This window comes from Cicer arietinum, chromosome 2 (assembly GCF_000331145.2).
Source record: "Cicer arietinum cultivar CDC Frontier isolate Library 1 chromosome 2, Cicar.CDCFrontier_v2.0, whole genome shotgun sequence".
Lineage (NCBI taxonomy): Eukaryota > Viridiplantae > Streptophyta > Magnoliopsida > Fabales > Fabaceae > Cicer > Cicer arietinum.
In genome coordinates this window covers 22,574,861-22,594,173 of record NC_021161.2, presented here as the reverse complement: position 1 = coordinate 22,594,173, position 19,313 = coordinate 22,574,861, and positions in this window count along the sequence as shown.

Sequence of the window (19,313 nt, the reverse complement as noted above, 5' to 3'; positions counted from 1 at the left end):
ACGTCCGTCTAACAACACACAATTAAATTGGACTTGACAACTCAAGTCACCTAAACCGACACATGATCAGATAATAACTCCTAACTTATAGGTCGACCTACAATCTATAACCAAGGTTCCACAGCTCCCAAAGAAAACTAAACCTATGCTCTGATACCACAATGTAACACCCCGTTTTTCAAAGCGAGGGTATATTTTTTTTTAAAAGTAATTAAAAACGAACAAGGAAATAAATCAGGAAATGCTTTTGGATAAATAATTGAGTCATTATAATTTACAAGCAGCGGAAAAGTTTCTCCAATTACAAATCCAAAACATTTCTACATAAACATCAAATGGTACATGGAACCCATTCAAAGATGATATAAAACTGATAATATTTGTATAAGTACAGTTTTCCAAAACTAAAATACTCCAAACCAAAAAGAAGGACCCCTAGTCCCTATACATCATCCTAATCTGATCATCCTACCAAAAACTATACACCCTGAGTAATCTCCACGCGCCCCGTGAGATCCTCCTAACACAACCGCAGTCAAGCATTCCCATCTCCATCCCTGTCCGTAGGGTACGAACCAGTAGGGCCGTCCTGACTCTCATCTGAGGGCAAAGCCCAGATTTCCACAATAGTGTAAAGGGTCACCAACCAGAAAATAACAGTTAACACATAGCAATTAAGTTTTTGAATGCTCAAAACAACTTTTTAACTAAGCATGCATCTTAACAGGATTTTCCATGTGCGAAAAGTTCATACAGTACATTGCCAATGAAAATGAAGGTAAAATGCAGTTCTCGATCTCCTAATTAACACATGATAAAACAAAACATGGATAGATTCATGAGCAATTAATCATACAACTAAAAATGAGGATTTTCACTGAGCCAATCGATTGGGCAATCGATTGGGGTGAAGATTTTTAATGAAAACAGAATCCTGGGCTGAATTCAATCGATTGGTAAATCGATTGATTGGTTCCTGAGCCCCTGGTTTCGAGCCAATCGATTTCCTAATCGATTTGGTGAGGGATTCTTAATGAAAACAGAATCCTGGGCTGAATTCAATCGATTGGTAAATCGATTGATTGGTTCCTGAGCCCCTGACTTAAGGCCTAATCGATTGGGCAATCGATTTCGAAAGGGATTTTAAAAAGGCTGATTTACAAAATCGATTGGCTAATCGATTTTGTGAATTGGCCAAGTCCCTGTTTACCCATCCAATCGATTGGGAAATCGATTTCCCTGATCAGTTTTCCAAAAATTCATGAATTAACCTAAGTCATTCCTAATCAAGTTCACCACTTAACACTTAGCAATTTCTACGCGATTACTACGACACACAAAGGTTCGATAACCATCATACTCACACACAATACACAACACATAGCACTTAACACCTTCATCTCAGTTATCACGATAAATCAAAATTCGAATCACTCAATCATAAACTCAAATCAAACATGACTCGCGTGCCAGGCACCCTAATGCAATGCGTATATGCCAAAATGCATGGACTCGGAATTCCAAACCAAAACCCTCCTCGAAGGGCCGTAAATCATAATTGTACCGCCTATCGCAGGCCAAAGTACCAATTACCGAGGTGCCACCTATCACGGGTCAGCACGATTTACTAAAATGCGTAAATCATAAACGTACCACCTATCACGGGTCAGTACAGTTTACCGAGGTGTCACCTATCACGGGTCAACACGATTTACTAAAAGAAAAAGCGGGAATCGTAAATGTACCACCTATCACGGGTCAGTACAGTTACCATGGTGTCACCTATCACGGGTCAACACGATTTACTAAAATATAAATCGCAAACGTACAACCTATCACGGGTCCGTACAGTTTACCAAGGTGCCACCTATCACGGGTCAGCACAATTCACCAAAAATGTAAATCGTAAATGTACCACCTATCACGGGTCAGTACAGTTACCATGGTGTCACCTATCACGGGTCAACACGAATTACTAAATAGTAAATCGTAAACGTACAACCTATCACGGGTCAGTACAGTTTACCAAGGTGTCACCTATCACGGGTCGACACAATTTACCAAATGAAATGCATGAGCATACACAGACTCCATTCACAACAATCGTTAAGCAAATGCAGATATTAAAAGATTCCCCATTTTTAATACCCATTTAACTTAAACGACTTTCAAACAACATTAATTAAATAAGTCATTAAGAGATTCCCCGTTCTTAATACCGATTTAACTTAATGATTTTCAAAACAAAACGTTAAGCAAACAGTCATATTAAGAGATTCCCCATTCTTAATATACTTTTGACTTAAACGATTTTCTCGCAAAACATTCAGTAAACGAGTCATTAAGAGATTCCCCATTCTTAATACTCATTTACCGAAACGATTTTCAAAAACGATAGTTAAGTAACCGAGACATTAAGAGATTCCCCATTCTCAACGCCCAGTTAACTTAAACATTTTCCTCAAATACACATTAAGTAAACCGAGGTATTAAAAGATTCCCCATTTTTAATACTCGTTTAACTCTAATGGTTTTCAAATTCCACAGAAACAAATTCAAACATACTTTCACATTCAAACCATAATTCACAACAACCACACCAATTAACAAACATCAAGTACGAACACACCAAATACAACGAACACAAATCACGCAACATAACACCCAGATACATCAAATTTCATTTACCACGAAACATTCATCACTATAAACAAAACCTAACTCTAAGGTTTTTACCCATAACGCACTAGTTTCGTTTTTCCCCAAATCGATACATTTAACCCTAACAAATTCCTTCCCACACAACTACAGATAAGTCCCTAATGCAAGCTAGAAGTTTGGAAGGAGCCCTTACCTCAACGTTAGCTTTATCGTGCGTTTCCGGTACCGCGAGAAATTCCGGTAAAATCTCCGCTCGCAACGCCGCTTCCAATTTAGTTCACTAGCACCGTAGCGTGGTGGTGAGCAACTTTCCCTTCTATCTCTTCGAGAAAAGAGGTTTGGATCTAGGAGAAACGGAGGGGTTTGTGTTTGGATCTCAAAAACCGTATTTCTTCGTTTTCGAATCAAAGAGGAAGAGTGGAGTTACGAAAACCTTGATCTAACTCACACCCAACCTTGGGTCACTAGCTTTGAAGAAAGGAAGCAACGAAAACGAAGAATGGAGAAAGGATGGATTTTTGGTTAAAGCTCACGTGAGTGCAGAGGAAGAAGATGGAAAATTCAATTTTCCCTCCTTTCTATTTCTTTCCTTTGCTTTTCCTTTCTTCCTTTTTCCTTCCTTCCTTTATATACTATTTTCTTTTCCTTTTCCTTCCTTCTAGTTTTCCTTTCTTTTTCCCTCCAAACAAACATATATAAATATAATAAATATAACTTAACAAATATCTCAAAATCTAGATATTTATTAAATTACCGTTTCACCCGAAACGCCTTAAATTAACCGTAAAGTATTTTCCGCAGTTAAATTCAATTTATTTATCGACGAGAAATTCTAATTGGCATCGAAATATCTTTTTGATTATAAAACTCCAAAATATTATTAACTTTGGCTTAAAAGCCTCCGAGCCAAAATCCAAAATATACCAAAAATACATAAAAGGGTACTTTAAAATTATGGGTCTTACATTACTCCCCCCCTAAAATTAGTTTCGTCCTCGAAACTATGCATCGATAAATAACTCTGGGTGTTGTTCCCTCATCTTGCTCTCCAGTTCCCAAGTCGCATCTCCAGTAATTGGGTTCCAGATCACCTTGACCAACGAAACATCCTTGGTCCTCAACCGCTTAATCTTCCTGTCATCAATTCTCACGGGTGGTACTTCGAACGACAGGTTATCCTTTAGCTGGATTGTGTCTGGTTCGATCACGTGAGATGGATCTGCGAGATATTTCCTCAACTGCGACACATGAAACACGTCATGGATATTGGACAGTATCGGAGGTAATGCAATCCGATAAGCAACCGGCCCAATTCGTGCAGAAATCTGATATGGTCCAATGAATTTCGGAGTCAACTTCTTCGATTTCAAGGCTCTACCTACTCCAGTAGTAGGTGTGACTCTCAGAAATACATGGTCACCCTGTTCGAATTCCAAAAGTCTGCGACGCTTGTCCGCGTAACTCTTCTGGCGATCTTGTGAAGTCTTCATTTTCTCCTTGATCTTCCTTACTTTAGCTGTGGTCTGTTGCACCATCTCTGGTCCGACAATCATATTCTCACCGTCTTTATACCAACACAAGGGCGTTTGACACTTGCGCCCATATAAAGCTTCATATGGTGCCATTCCAATACTTGCGTGGAAACTATTGTTGTAAGTGAACTCAATCAACGGAAGTACATCATCCCAGCTTCCTCTATCATCTAGTACACATGCTCTCAACAGATCTTCCAAGGACTGATTTGTCCTTTCAGTCTGTCCGTCCGTTTGTGGATGGTAAGCTGAACTCAATCGTAGCTTCGTTCCCAACGCTTCGTGCAATGCTCCCCAAAAATGTGATGTGAATTTCGGATCACGGTCTGATACAATGCTCGATGGTACCCCGTGTAACCTCACAATTTCAGCAATGTAGATCTCTGTTAGCTGATCTACCTTATAGGTGGTCCTTACCGGCAAAAAGTGAGCAGATTTAGTCAGTCGGTCCACTATCACCCATATAGAATCATTCTTCCTCCTTGTCATTGGCAATCCGGTTATAAAATCCATGGAAATGTTGTCCCACTTCCATTCAGGTATATCTAAAGGTTGCAACATCCCAACAGGTCGCTGATGTTCCACCTTCGCTTTAGTAATTTGACAGGGGATACCAGGGGTTGTATATTTAGAGCTACCATCCCCTTCTTTATCTCAGCGACAATAACATCTTTTATATGTTTTGAGAGCAACATCCCTTGAACCAACCCAACCTCATAAACATTCAATTCTAGCATACCAACTTTTGAATTGCTTTCGCAGCTTTTTATTTATTTATTTTTTTCTGGGTCAAAGAAAAGATCGGCTGAGGACTGGCCTCGCATACAAGGTTAGACAAATTATGAGTAATGAACAGTTAAAGAAAGATAAATAACCAAGTAAAAATTAAAGAGTTTTAAACCAGATTTTTTTTTAAATTAGAAATAAAATAAGAAATTTTATTGCAAAGCAAAAAATTTCAATTCAGTAAATAAATTAAATTCAATAGTGATATGGCAATCCCCGGCAACGGCGCCAAAAACTTGATAGCGTTTCAGCAAGTGTACTGAATCGTTGCAAGTAATAATTAAAACGGTAGTACCGAGTGTCGAACTCAAGGATTGCGTTTTACTATTGAATTATATTTAGTTACTAAAATTGAACAAAAGGTTCCCAAGTTGATTGAAATAATATTTAAAATTGACAGCAGTAGTAAAATTGATCTTTTAGAATTAAGCATTACTGTATAGAAATTCTCTTGTAAATTATTGCTTTGCAACTAATTTAATTGGTTTCATGACCTGCATCTATCCCTAGACTACAAATTCATGAATTTCTCATCTCAAGCATTTGTAAAGTCCACTTCCGTTTCAAAATACAAATCGTAGAACAATTTAATGTTGATCAAGCAATAAAAAGAATTAAGCACAGAGATGAGAAAAACAATTCAATAAACTATTTCATATAACTAGAAATCAAATCAGAAAAATAAGGGTTTCATCTAGTTACACTCATCCCTAACAAATAGGGTTTAGTTACTCATGACAGAGATACAAAGGATAAGGATTAAAGAAGAATTACAAGAATGATTCATGGATGATTCTTGATAAAACTGCTTCAATGGCGTTAGAAACGGCCGTCTTTGAGTTTCTATGCTAGGGCACAAGTCTCCCAAGTTCCCCAGAGTCAAAAAGATCCCTAAAACAGTAAAAATCTGCGTTTTTAGGGTTACTGGTGCGCGTCGCGCGCCCCAGGCGCGGAAAAACGCGCTCCAGGCGCGCGTTGGCAGAGTCCAATCCTGAGAAATGCGCTCCAAGTGCTCCAGGACGCGCTCCAGACGCATTTCATCTATTGTCTGATGTAGTTTGCATTTTTCGCATCTTTTGCGTCTGAATTTGGTCTCGGTGTCTTCATGAAAGTTGTAGATATGAATCTTAGCTTTCATTAGCACTTGGAATGACACTAATTGGACATCTAGAACTCCAGATATGGCTGAAATACTCCACATATGTCATGTTGATTTTTCACCAAAATTCAGCACTGCACTAAAACAAAACGCAATGTAAAATTACGACAAATTCCTACTTAATCAACGAAATAAAAACAAAAAACATTTTATTAACTCAAAGAACAAAAATCAACAAAATGTATTAAATAAATCCTTAATTTAACTGATGATTGAGGATAAATAAGACTAAAACAGTTGGAAAATATGCATATGATGAAGAGTCATCAGCCTCCGAGCCAAAATCCAAAATACACCAAAAATACATAAATGGTACTTTAAAATTATGGGTCTTACACCTTCCTGATTGTCTAAACAAATAAAGGAGAGGAAGAATAGCATACCTGACGTGGTTTAGTATTGGAAGGCGGCTATTGGTAACAAAAGTTAATTCCTGATCTTTCTTTCCGTAACAACTATGCACTTATCTATATATAAATATATATATATATATTATACCGGCCTAGATTTTATTATTATTACTATTTTTATTTTGTTTTAAGGAAAAATAAACAAAAATATTTTAAATACTAATAGTTTAGATAAATTTTAAGGTAACACGAAAAATTGTCAATTATATAAAACACATATATAATAATAATAATAATAATAATAATAATAATAATAATATATAATAATAATAATAATAATAATAATATTATTATTATTATTATTATTATATTATTAAAATGTAATAAGAAATTGGGTGTTACATATCACAGGACATTCATTTTTCTAATGTCTGATTTTGTTGCAACCATTACAAGTGACTTTCCTTTTGTCCACTTCAAAATTGGAGCCGTCTTTTCTATTCGAGAATGACTTTTTGATTTGATCTTATCACGACCCGAAATTTAAATGTCGTGACCGGCACATGTACAAGCTATACTCCTAGTCTGGCAAGCCTATCAACTAACTTTACAATTAAACACTAAATTGTTCCCTAGCCATTTAAATATATATATATATATATATATATATATATATATACTTTTCCTCGAAATTTCGACAGAGTATCCTCTGTAACTTCAAAATTCCCAAATTTATAAAATCCATGTTAAATTCTCAATTCAGTCACAATTCAAAGAACATAATCTAATCGTTTAATACAATTTCCAAAAAAACTTATAGACTCCAAAATAGCTGCAATTGACATAGACTCAACAGACGTTACAAAAAATTGGTCCTCGATCAAAGAGGCCTACCAAAAAGAAATATGTTGAGACTTGAATCAAATAACAGATTTCTACTCAGCTGCCTGCGAATCTGAAAAAAATAAGCAACATAAAGGGGTAAGTCACAAAGACTTAGTGAGGAGACAACAACCACCATCAATTAGAAGGGAAACACAAAAAGGCACGAATAACTGTTTAATCGCTTAACAAAAATATTAAAAATCCAGTTAATAACGAAACGAAATCAAAATGAACAATCTTAAAATCATCATAAAAATCAAACAAGTAACAATACAAATTTTAGAACCAAGAGGCGGCTTTATCTCATTGATAGCCCTTTCCTCCTAAGGGTGGCCTTTCCCTTAGGGGCTGCTCCATCTAACGGATGACCCTCTCCTCTCAATCCCGCAACGCATCATCACGTATCAATTAAGGAGCTTACATCTCGTTGATAGCCCTCTCCTCCTACAGATGACCTTTCTCGTAGGGGCGGCTCCATCTAACGGTTAACTCTCCCTAATCAACACCAGGTAACTACGTGCACCTAACGCAGTTAACGATTTAATAATTATAACAACGGTTTCCCAAAACACGTATTTAAAATCATTTTGTCGTAATTCATGAAAAATATATTCAATCGCATAACAATTCAATAATTAAATACTTTAACTCATACGTGAATCAAACTAATAACATATTATATAACAAATACCATTAAATTAAATAATTGACGAAATCGAGATAAATTTCAAAGGTTGTGTTCCCCAAATTTTTTAATAAATACTTTAATATAGAAAACACCAAAATAATAATAATAGCATTATAAAAATATATGACGATGATCGTCGTCAACTCACAACTATGGAGAATCGTCTAAGTTTTCTCTCCAACAATTCTCAAAGTAGCTGACAGGATCTCAGCTGACAAATCTGAGTATCAAAAATATTTCCAAGACTTTAGAAAAATTATTCTAAAGTTAACTAACTCTAGGAAACCCTAAAAATCGTTTAAATGTACCTTAAGCACAAAATAAGATTTTTAAAGAAAACTAAATTTTTCTAAGAATTCATACTAAGATTAGAGTTGTGCATTTAGCTCAATGAGTCTCAATAAACAACTCTCAAGATATGGGTACCATTTTCCTTCCATAGAACACAAATCCTAACCCAAAAATTATGCCCAAGAACTTGGGAAAATATGAGGAAGCTTGCTTAGAGAATGTATACCCTTTCCATGGGTTTATTGTGGCTTTAAGTGAGAGAAAAAAGAAGAAGAAGAAGAAGAAGAAAAGAGAAGAAAAGAAAATGAAAATGGGAAAAGATGGGTTGCTGAGAGAGAGAAGGAAGGAGGGGAAAAGTGAAATGAAAAAAAAAAGAAAAGGGAAAAGTTGGTTTTATTATTATTATTATTAATATTATTATTATTATTTAATTATTATTATTATTATTATATATATTTTTTGTTAAAAGGACACAGGACGTGTCAGATCTCTTCTTTTCATCATTCTCTATATTTTCCTTGAGATGAGAGCAAACTCTATTTTACTTCCTCTTGACACATCTCAATTTCTTCATCATTTTCTTGTGGAATTTATTCCTTGAAAGAAAAGGAACTCTCATGTTCATTTTGAGATGTTTTTAAAGAAATCTCTTTTTATTTATTTTGAGGCTTATCTTCCTTAAGTATTGTTTCATGAGTTGTCAAGGATCCAATCATATTTTCTAAGGTTAGGATTTTGAGGTCTCTAGTTTCAGTGATAGCGGTAAACATAAGTCTCCATGTTTTAGGGAGGCTTCTTAAAATTTTTCTCACTCTATTATGAGTTGGATATATTTTTCAAGACATTTCATATGTGTTTTCACTTTTTTTCATTTGAAACATTCCAAATTCTCTCACACACATATTTATCCTTGTTTCTTTTACATGATTGGTTCTTTCATGATGAGTTTGTTAGGCTTCTTAGATTTCTATGGCAGTTTTCTTTTCTTTTATTCTATCATATTCACTCATACTCAAAGCACATGTTAGAAATAGTTGAACTTTAGAATTTAAAAGTACCATTTCTTTTTCATGTGTTGTCGACAACTGTTCTTCTTTTGCAGTTGATGCTTGGTCATTTTGATCAACTCTATTTGCAAACCTTATTTTTCTACTATGAATCACATGTTGTTATCTTGAGATTTATGGAATAGTTGCATTATTTCTTTCTAGAAATAATAGTCACTGCCATCAAATTAAGAAAGTTTGCTCGACGATCCTCCTTTTGGGATAAATTTTGCTTTTGACATGATTTCTTCTTGAATATTTCCCCCCTAACACTAGTTAGAGGAAAAGCTCTAATGCAAATTGAAGTAAAATAGCATCTCACAAGAAAGGGTATGTGTATGAATATTGACCTTTAAAAACTTAAACCAAAAGAAAATATCCCAAGTTGTTACTTGGATAAGCGTATTAGTTTAAAACAAATAGAACGTTATTTATATTAGAAGTATATAATGAAAAGTGTAAATGGTATTGATCTGTTGTGATTAACATGAAAGTGAATATGACTAAGATAAAGAGAATCACACAAAAATTTACCCAGATTCACCCTTAGCTTTGGACTACGTCCATTCCTCACAACTAGTTAGATTTTCCGCTACTTTGTTGAAGAAAAAGTTATTCCAACATACATTTACAATCTATTCTCTAATTACAACTTAATATTAGTAACCCTGTATTATAAAAGTCTCAATAGGCTTACAACTTGTATTATCACAGCCTAAACAGCGTACAAACTAAGTCTAAATTGACTTAATACAACTTCACTCTCAACAATCACAAAGGAAAGGCTTTGAGATATTTTTACAAGTATAAGTATCAGCACATGGACTGTACAAATGAGGAGAGCTTTAGTTTTCTGAAGGAAAAAAGAAGAGATGTCTTAAAGATTTAGTTCAGTTCAAAGAGAATGCTCTCTTCCAAAGAAGAAAGTTCTTCTACTTTTTGTGACCAAAAGACATCTTTAAAATATGAGAAAGGAGACACTACAAGTAGCTTTTCTGATGTAGCCTAGGGAAGCGAAAAGCAACAACTATCAGTTGCACAGTTGTACTTGCATGTATATCAATTTTGTCATTTTGTACTTGCAAGTGGTAGAACAAAGAGAATGTTTTATCTTGAAAATGTTGGCCAAAATCTGTATCTCAAATTGTGAGTTGGCTTGCTCATATTAGTCTAAAGGAAATATGAAAATAGTGCTGGAATTGAAGATGAATCAATCAAAGCCTTTTTTTACACATTCCTTTGTTTTATACCCTAAATAATGTTATTTCTTTATTCCTCATTTAAGCTTGTGTGTGCAATGTCTTAAATGAATTATTCTTGAAATGACTTCAGCTACAAAGTTGATCCTTGTCCATATCTTGCTTTTAATATGAGAAATAATGTTCTTCTACTTCAGGTAGAACATTCTTTTTGTGTAAGTTGCCTCTAGGGCTTACACTAATAGGATAGACATCAAGAGATTGTGTAACTGATTCACTATCGCACATGGGTCAAATAAAGTAATAAAACGTAGGTAGGGGTAATAACTCGAGTCGTTTCACAAGGACTTCTGATATGATAATATTAGCTAACATAGATTCTATCAACGGATTTAATTTCTATTTGACTATAGAATTGATCAAACAAGCGTAATCAACCCTATATGAATTTGATTTCTTTGACTAGATTAAACATCACAGTCATTGATGTATTACAAATAACAATCAAACGTCACAAAACTATAAATTAATTAATATAGAAACTCAATTCTGTTAAACTAATTTAATCAATCCTATTGAAATTCGAATTAAGCAATCAGGATAACAATATAATCGAATAAAGAGAAATAGAATAATAACGTGAAATTAACATTATAACTTGAACCTCAAGGTATTGATGAAACTCTGAAACAGTGGATTAATCTGAGAGAAAATTAGCCTTCCATGAAAATAAAATAAAGTGTTTATATGTTTTTCAATTTGAAATCCAAAAACAGCCTGTCTAAAATAGAATAAAACTCTGAATATATTGTACTCGCTTTTTGGGCTTGTAAAACAAGTGGTCCACTACATCAAATTATTACAAGAAAAACTGATCACATAATCTGAAATTTGGACCTTATGAAATTCGGCATTTAGCTTTTATTCCAACACAAAAGTTGTAGCTCTGATTTTTATCTTTTCAAAGCCTGTTCGCATGCATCAATCCGATATCTAGAGCTCAAGTTATGACCTACACAGCGAGCAGGGGTCAATATGCTAATAATAAAATTAAAATTCAATTTTGACCCAAAGTTTAGAAGAAAAAAAAAACTAAAAAACTAATCTAGGCTATAAAGAACTTTTAAAATCAAAGTAAAAACTTAAAAACATGTCCCCAAATGCTTTGACCAGTAATTTTGCTTGTAACTCCTCTTCCTAAGCGAATAAACTATGCCTCCATTACCACCCCTACGAACAACCATCACGATCCCATCGCCTCATGTTGGAAACATAACTATCCATATATAGAGAAATAGAAAATAGTCTAGGAAATAGTTATACAATAGATTTTTCATTAGCCCATTTGTGAAGCTGAAATACAAAGGTCCCTCCACCACAATGATCTGCCCCTAAGGTTTTCAAACGATTCTATCCATATCACCTAATCATCCAAAGAGCCATATTTCTCAACCAAAGACACACACGACAACCTTCGTTCTCATTTAAAAATTTCTATTTCCTCTTTTTATAAGTGCCAAGTTAAAGAGTGAATGCGCAAGCACGAAAAGGGAGGTTGAATTGTGTTTGCCAAAGATGATAACTTTTTACTAATGATGAAGGTTAGTTAGTTTTTATGAATTACTTAGTTAAGAAGTAATCGGGTTCAAAGGCAGGAAATCCTAGATTTATCTTGGTTCAACACCAACTTGGCTACATCCAGTCCCCTCATTTTGAAGGCTTTAATCCACTAATTCAATAACCTTGAATTACAAAGAACCTGACCCTCCAAGACATTCTTCCTAAATAGCATGACAACCCAAGACTTTTGAGGAACTAAGCACCTTGACCCTACAAGCCAAGTCTTCTCCTAACAACTTGATAATAATAATAATAATAATAATAATAATAATAATAATAATAACTCTCACACTCTAAGAAAAGAAAACTTAAAAAAAATTTCTAACTTGAACAAATGTTTCTCTCTTTGAACTCCATGATGATTTTGAAATTTTGAGCTAATGAGTTCTTCTACTCTTTTCTGATTTTCGATGATTTTCTTCTTCAGCCTTGAGTATCTATTTATAGTTAATTTTTGGATTTCAATTTATTCCTTATTTAATTATGAATTGTATCTTGTTCAGATTTTGTAAATTCTTTAGATTGATTCTTTTCCTATTTTGTTTAGATCCAGTTTGTAAATTATTTAGATTGATTATGTTCGTATTTTGTTCAGATTGCGTTCGTAAATTCTTCAAAATTTATTTTGTTCATATTTTATTGTAGATAAATCTTGATCAAATCTTCTTCAAATCATGATCATATCTTCTTTTTAACTTAGTCAAAGATTTTCTTCAATTATAAATATGAATAAAATCTTATTTTAGATTTTCATCAATTATAAATTTGAATCAAATCTTATTTTAGATTTTCTTCAATTATAAATCTGAATCAAATATTTTTAGAGATTTTCTTCAATTATAAATCTGAATCAAATCTTATTTTAGATTTTCTTCAATTATAAATCTGAATCAAATCTTATTTTAGATTTTCTTCAATTATAAATTTGAATCAAATCTTGTGTTAGATTTTCTTCAAAAACATGAATCTTTTTTTGTATTCATTAAACTCAAATATATTGTTCTCATAAAATATTTTTATTATCATCAAAACTCTAAGCATAAAATCAACTTGGTTCCAACATAGAGATTCAATTCTTCATGCCTAAACCACCTTCCATCTATGAAGTGGAAACGTTCTCCCACCAAACCCAACAAACTCTTCTGGATTAAAGTCTCCCAGCCCACAAAAAGCTCTTTTTGCTATCTACTAAGTTGTGCACAACCATATATAAAATGAAAAGAAGAACATCAGAAGACTTGAAAGACTACTCTCCCTTCGATAGATAAGTGTCACCCTTTCCAAACTTCCCGTCTTTTTTCATACTGTAGATAATCAATTTCCATGTGTCGCATCTTCTTGGATTGGCACCGACAGTAATTTCCAAGAACTTGAATGGGACCTTATACAATAAGAATAAGAATGTTGACGTTGATAACACAAATTCATGAAGCTAAACTCAAAAGTATTGCTTTTGAGGAAATTAACATGCAAGAGCCTTTACCATTTAAAACTGCGTCGGTTGCAAATTTTAGCAAAGGCAAAGAGACTCATTCCGCAAGTTGCAATCCACTAAGTAAACTTGAGAGTAAAACATTTTCCACCAATTTTGATAATCCTTCTACCATCAACACAAAAGAAATATTAATTACTAGCAGATTACCTTGCGACAAAACTTTTCCCACCCCATAATCACTTGTATAGCTGCCATTGACCAAAATAGAAATTAAGGCTATAATCTACTAACTCCTAATAGTTATCTCTTTCAAGAATGAGTGCTATAAATGTGGCATTTTTTATTTCAGCAACTTTACATTTGTAGTCACGGAGTCTAATAAGTAATCTTTAAGTACATCCCAACAAATTTTAAAGAAATTCCAATCATAACGTCCAGACTAGGACTCTTGTTACCATCGCAGCTCCACACCACCTCTTTACCTCCTTCAAGTTGAACCCGGCACAGAAATTCTCATTATGAAGATAAGAAAGCTAATTCAAATTAATGTCTTCCAACACTGTCCTACTAAAGTTCTCCTCTTGAATGTTCTATTGGACCTCCCCTTTCACCTCAAGAACCTCCTCCAGCGACATGTTTCCCACACAAAGAGCTTCAATTTGGGTACACCGTCTTTTCGAATTAACATGGGAATGATAGAAGTTGGTGTTGGCATCTCCCTCAAATGCACACTTAATTCAGGACTTTTGAGCCAAAAGACTTTCTTTGACTCGAATGTGGCTCCAGAACTCGTTACTTACTTCCAATCTTCTCCCAATATTCGTCTGTACACCCAAAACAGCAAAGTTGTCCAACATATTCCGCTTCTCCACATTGTTGTCTAATTTTTAGCTTTACTATACCAAAAATATGTTTATTCCAGTACTATGTTTCTCCCTTAACATTTTCAATTTTTCCTTCAAGCAATCTGATTTATGTCCACTTACATGCAATGAATTCCAACACTAATAAAAATGCAGAAGTTTTTATGCTCACACAAATAATTGTTGAACCGAAAAGGTTTCGGACCCCACTCCTTCTTCTATACTTTAAACAAAATAAATCAGTGATTGAAAACGTCTCGATCATCAAATGACTAAGAAGACACTCTAAAATTCGCCACCATTCCTTGACTTCTCATGGTGAACTATTGATATCTTTTTCCATTTATAGGGATGTCAACTAGCTCCATTTGAGCTATAAAACCTTCAAAACCAACCATTTATGTCGTGTTAACATTATTGGTCCTCCTCATCCGTTATGATTTTTTTTTTTCACAACATGAAAGCCACCACAAGCACACGATACTCCATTTTTGTAATCCATCACCAAAGATATCAAATCCCTCATAACTTTTGCTTTCCTACAATGTTGCAAGAAGAATTTAATCGAACAAAATAACACAAGTCCCTTGCCCAAGTCACAAAGATTCCATCAAAGCCATCATCCACAAACGAAAAAGGAGACACTGATATAAGTTTCTCTTCCAAGGAATAACCATTCCACATGAGAACCCTATTAACAGTTTATGACACAATCAAAATACTTGTGACTTCAAAGACTAGTAACAATTTCTTCATTAATACATTCCTGTGTAATTTCTTGTAAGAAGTTGAGATGAAACTTATCCAAGCCCTCTAATGTTATACGACAAAAGATTCATCCTTTGTGATTTGAGGTTTCCTTCTTTCCCTCAACTTTACTATTCTTTCACTCTGCCTCAATAATATGATCTACATAAAACACGTCAGACTCAGGTCTAGAAACTCCAATCGACTTTGCTGCCACGGTTTCCTTTTCTGTTTTAACTTAAGCTTAATTGCATCTTTCAATATCAGAAAACATAAATTGAGTTGCTATTGAGTACCAACCCACTTGAAAATCGAGTGTCCGATGAAGACGACATACATGCGCGTTGCTCATATTTTTGACCAATTGATGTTGTAACTGAAGGAGGTATCTAAATATGGGTAAAAGATGAGCTAATGGTTTGCTCACGAGATTAGGACTCCCGCATTTGAGGATTATACCCTGCAGCCACACACTTAAAACGGCCACCCCCAAGACACATGAAAAGACAATTTTACCCTTTTAATTATTTATAATAAGTTTCAAAATTGATAGCTTCGGAATTTTCAAATTTTCAAAACTTTCAGAAGTTTCAAATTTTCGAAATAAGGATTTCATTTCGTAAATTTGGAAAGTTTCGAAAGTTTCCAAATCTAGAAATTTTTGAAATAAGGATTCATTTCGAAAGTTTCCAAATCTAAAAAGTTTCTAAAGTTTCCAAATCTGGAAACTTTAGAAAGATTTTAAATCTGGAAAACTTCAAAAATTTTCAAATATAGAAAATTTTGAAATTTTCCTATTTCAAAAGTTTTGAATTGTTTGAAAGTTTCAAAAATTTTAGAATTTTATATTTTTGAAGTTTCGAATATTCTGGAAAGAAAGGGTGAAAAATTGAGAAGCTAAAAAAGTTGAAGGCTTTATAGATGGTGAAAAGGGCAAAATTGTATTTTCATATTGAATGAGGGGGTGACCACCTTATTTGTGGTTGTTTCCCCTCCTTTGTGAGGGCTTTTGCCCCTCACAAAATCAATGTATTCTTGTTGTGAGTTTAGATGTAGGGGTGCACGGTAGAATCCTCCTCGCATTCACCTCCACTATCAGCCCACTCAGCCCATAAGTTTTGAAAGTAAGGCTTTTTGTTGCAATTGAGCTAGGGTCCAAAGTAGTATTTTTAGGAGATCTAGTAGAGTGGCCTTGTTTCTCGCTGCCATCTTTACTCCTTTTTTGGACCTCATCATCGTGGTCTACGACTCCTTAGTTCTTTTCAAAATTGCATGCTAGACTTTCTGTTACAAACGTTTTGTAACGTTTGGTTTCCCTCACTTTGGGAAACTACAATCTCATTAATTGGTAGCCGCATATGCGTTAAGTGTTTCAAAATTTTGGGATTTTACGAGAACTTAGTTCACACACGTTGTAACATTACATGAACTGAAATAAGATCCCTTTAATATGGAGGAAGGCAATGATATCCCCTTCATCTTGGGGAGACCATTCTTAGCAACAGAGCGAGCTATGATAGATGCCGCAAATGGCACCTTAACCTTTAAGGTAAATGAGGAAACAATTACATTCAATATTCTAAAAGCCATAGAGCAATCAAACGAAAGAGAAAGGTGCAACCAAATTGAGACTTTTGATTCGATAGTTGATGAAGAAGTTGAACATCAAATACCCATTTTGCCGTTAAAAGAGTGTTGTGCCTACCCCAAGATGTTATTAAAGATAGTGAAGATCCAAGATTGAAGGATGTTTCAGCCATCAACACCATCTCACTCCTCCCACTTAGTGTTGGCCAATGGAAAATTTCTTCCTAGAAATCATCTTATCATGAAAGTACGTAGTTTTCTCCTTATAGATGCGAGAGTTCTTGTAAGTTTCAAGTCTAAGCTCTTCAAGTTGTTGCAATTGAAGCTTTCTCTCCAAACCTGTTTTCTCCATCTCAAGGTTACAACTCTTGACCGTCCAATATGCACTGTGCTCTATTTCCACTGGGAGGTGGCATGCCTTACCAAACACAAGTCAATAAGGGGTGAAGATTCTTCATCATATGCATATTTTTCCACTGTTTTAGTCTTATTTATCTTCAATCATTAGTTAAATTAAGGAGTTATTTGATATATTTTGTTAATTTTATTTCTTTGATTTAATAAAATGTCTATGTTCTTATTTCCTTGATTAAGTAGAAACTTTTCGTAATTTTACATTGTGTTTTGTTTTAGTGCAGTGCTGAATTTTGGTGAGAAATCAACATGATCTATGTAGAGTATTTCAGCTATATCTGGAGTTGTAGATGTCCAATTGGAGTAAATCCAAGTGCAAATGAAAGCTACGATCCATAGCTACAACTTTCATGAAGACACCGGAACCAAATTCAGAATCAAAAAAGGAGCAAAATGCAGTATACGTCGGACAACAAATGTTGTGCGTCTGAATCGCGCCAGACGCGCCTGAGGCACGTTTCCAGTCGTTCAACACTGTCCAGGCGCACCTGGGGCGCGCATCAGCATTCATAAAAATGCAATTTTTCACTTTTTTAGGGATCTTTTTGACTCTTGGGAAGTTGAGAGACTTGTGCTCTAGCATAGAAACTCAAAGACGGTCGTTTCGAACATCATTGGAGCAGTTTTATCCAGAACCATTCATGAATCCTTCTTGTAATTTCCTCTCTAATCTTTATCTCTTTTATCTCTGTCATGAGTAACTAAACCCTATTAGTTAGGGATGAGTGTAACAAGATGAAACCCTTATTTTTATGATTTGATTTCTAGTTATATGAATGACTTTATTGAATTATTTTTCTCATCTATGTGCTTAATGTTTTTTATTGCTTGATCAACATTAAAATTTTCTATGATTTGTATTTTGAAATGGAAGTGGACTTTACGAATGCTTGAGATGATAAATTCATGAATTTGTAGTCTATACATAGGTGCAAATCATGAAACTAATTAAATTAGTTGCAAAGCAATAATTTACAAGAGAATTTCTACACGGTAATGGTTAATTCTAATCTTAAATCTACAAAGGAATTATGGATTACTTTGGAATTAAAGGTTCTGTCACTAAGACATAAGGGCAAGTATAATAAAGAGATTTCGATAATAATTCAATAAAGGAATTCAATAACTAGAATCAAATTAGACACCAAGGTTGGATTCGAAGTGAAACTCATCCTTGACATTTTTTTCAATTTATAAAGGATCAATTTTACTATTGTTGTCAATTTTAAATATTATTTTAATCAACTTGGGAACTTTTTGTTCAATTTTATTAACTAAATATAATTCAATAGTAAAACGCAATCCTTGAGTTCGACACTCGGTACTACCGTTTTATTATTACTTGCAACGATTCAGTACACTTGCTGAAACGCTATCAAGTTTTTGGCGCCGTTACTGGGGATTGCCATATCACTATTGAATTTAATTTATTTAATGAATTGAAATTTTTTGCTCTGCAATAAAATTTCTTCTTTTGTATTATTTATAATTTAAAAAAAATTTGTTTTAAAACTGTTTTGTTTTTATTTAATTATTATTTTTCTTTATTTTAAAACTCTTCATTACTCACAATCTGTCTAACCTTGTATGTGAGGCCAGTCCTCAGTTGAACTTATCTTTGATCCAGAAATCGAAAAAACAGCAAAACCACATCGAAAGGCGGCTCGGGAAAGGAGACAAAGGAAAAGACATTTAGTAGTGGAAGAAGAGGTTTTGGGTGATTCAGTCATAATTACTGAGATGGCCGATCCACCACTACCAGAAGGTACTCTCGGCGAGTATGGGAATCGAAATAGAAATCGTGCTCGATTGCCCATCCATAACCAACCGGTTACAGTCAACAAGTTTGAAATAAGTCCCGCTCTATACCGAGAGTTGAAGGAGATTCATTTTTCCAGTAGACATAACGAAGACGCCAAAAGACATCTCACAAATTTCTTTGAATTATGTGAAATAGTGAAGGTGGATGGTTTGTCTGAGGAAGGCAAGAGAATGAAACTGTTTCCATTTTCAGTTACAAATGATGCTAATGAGTGGCTTCATTCCTTTC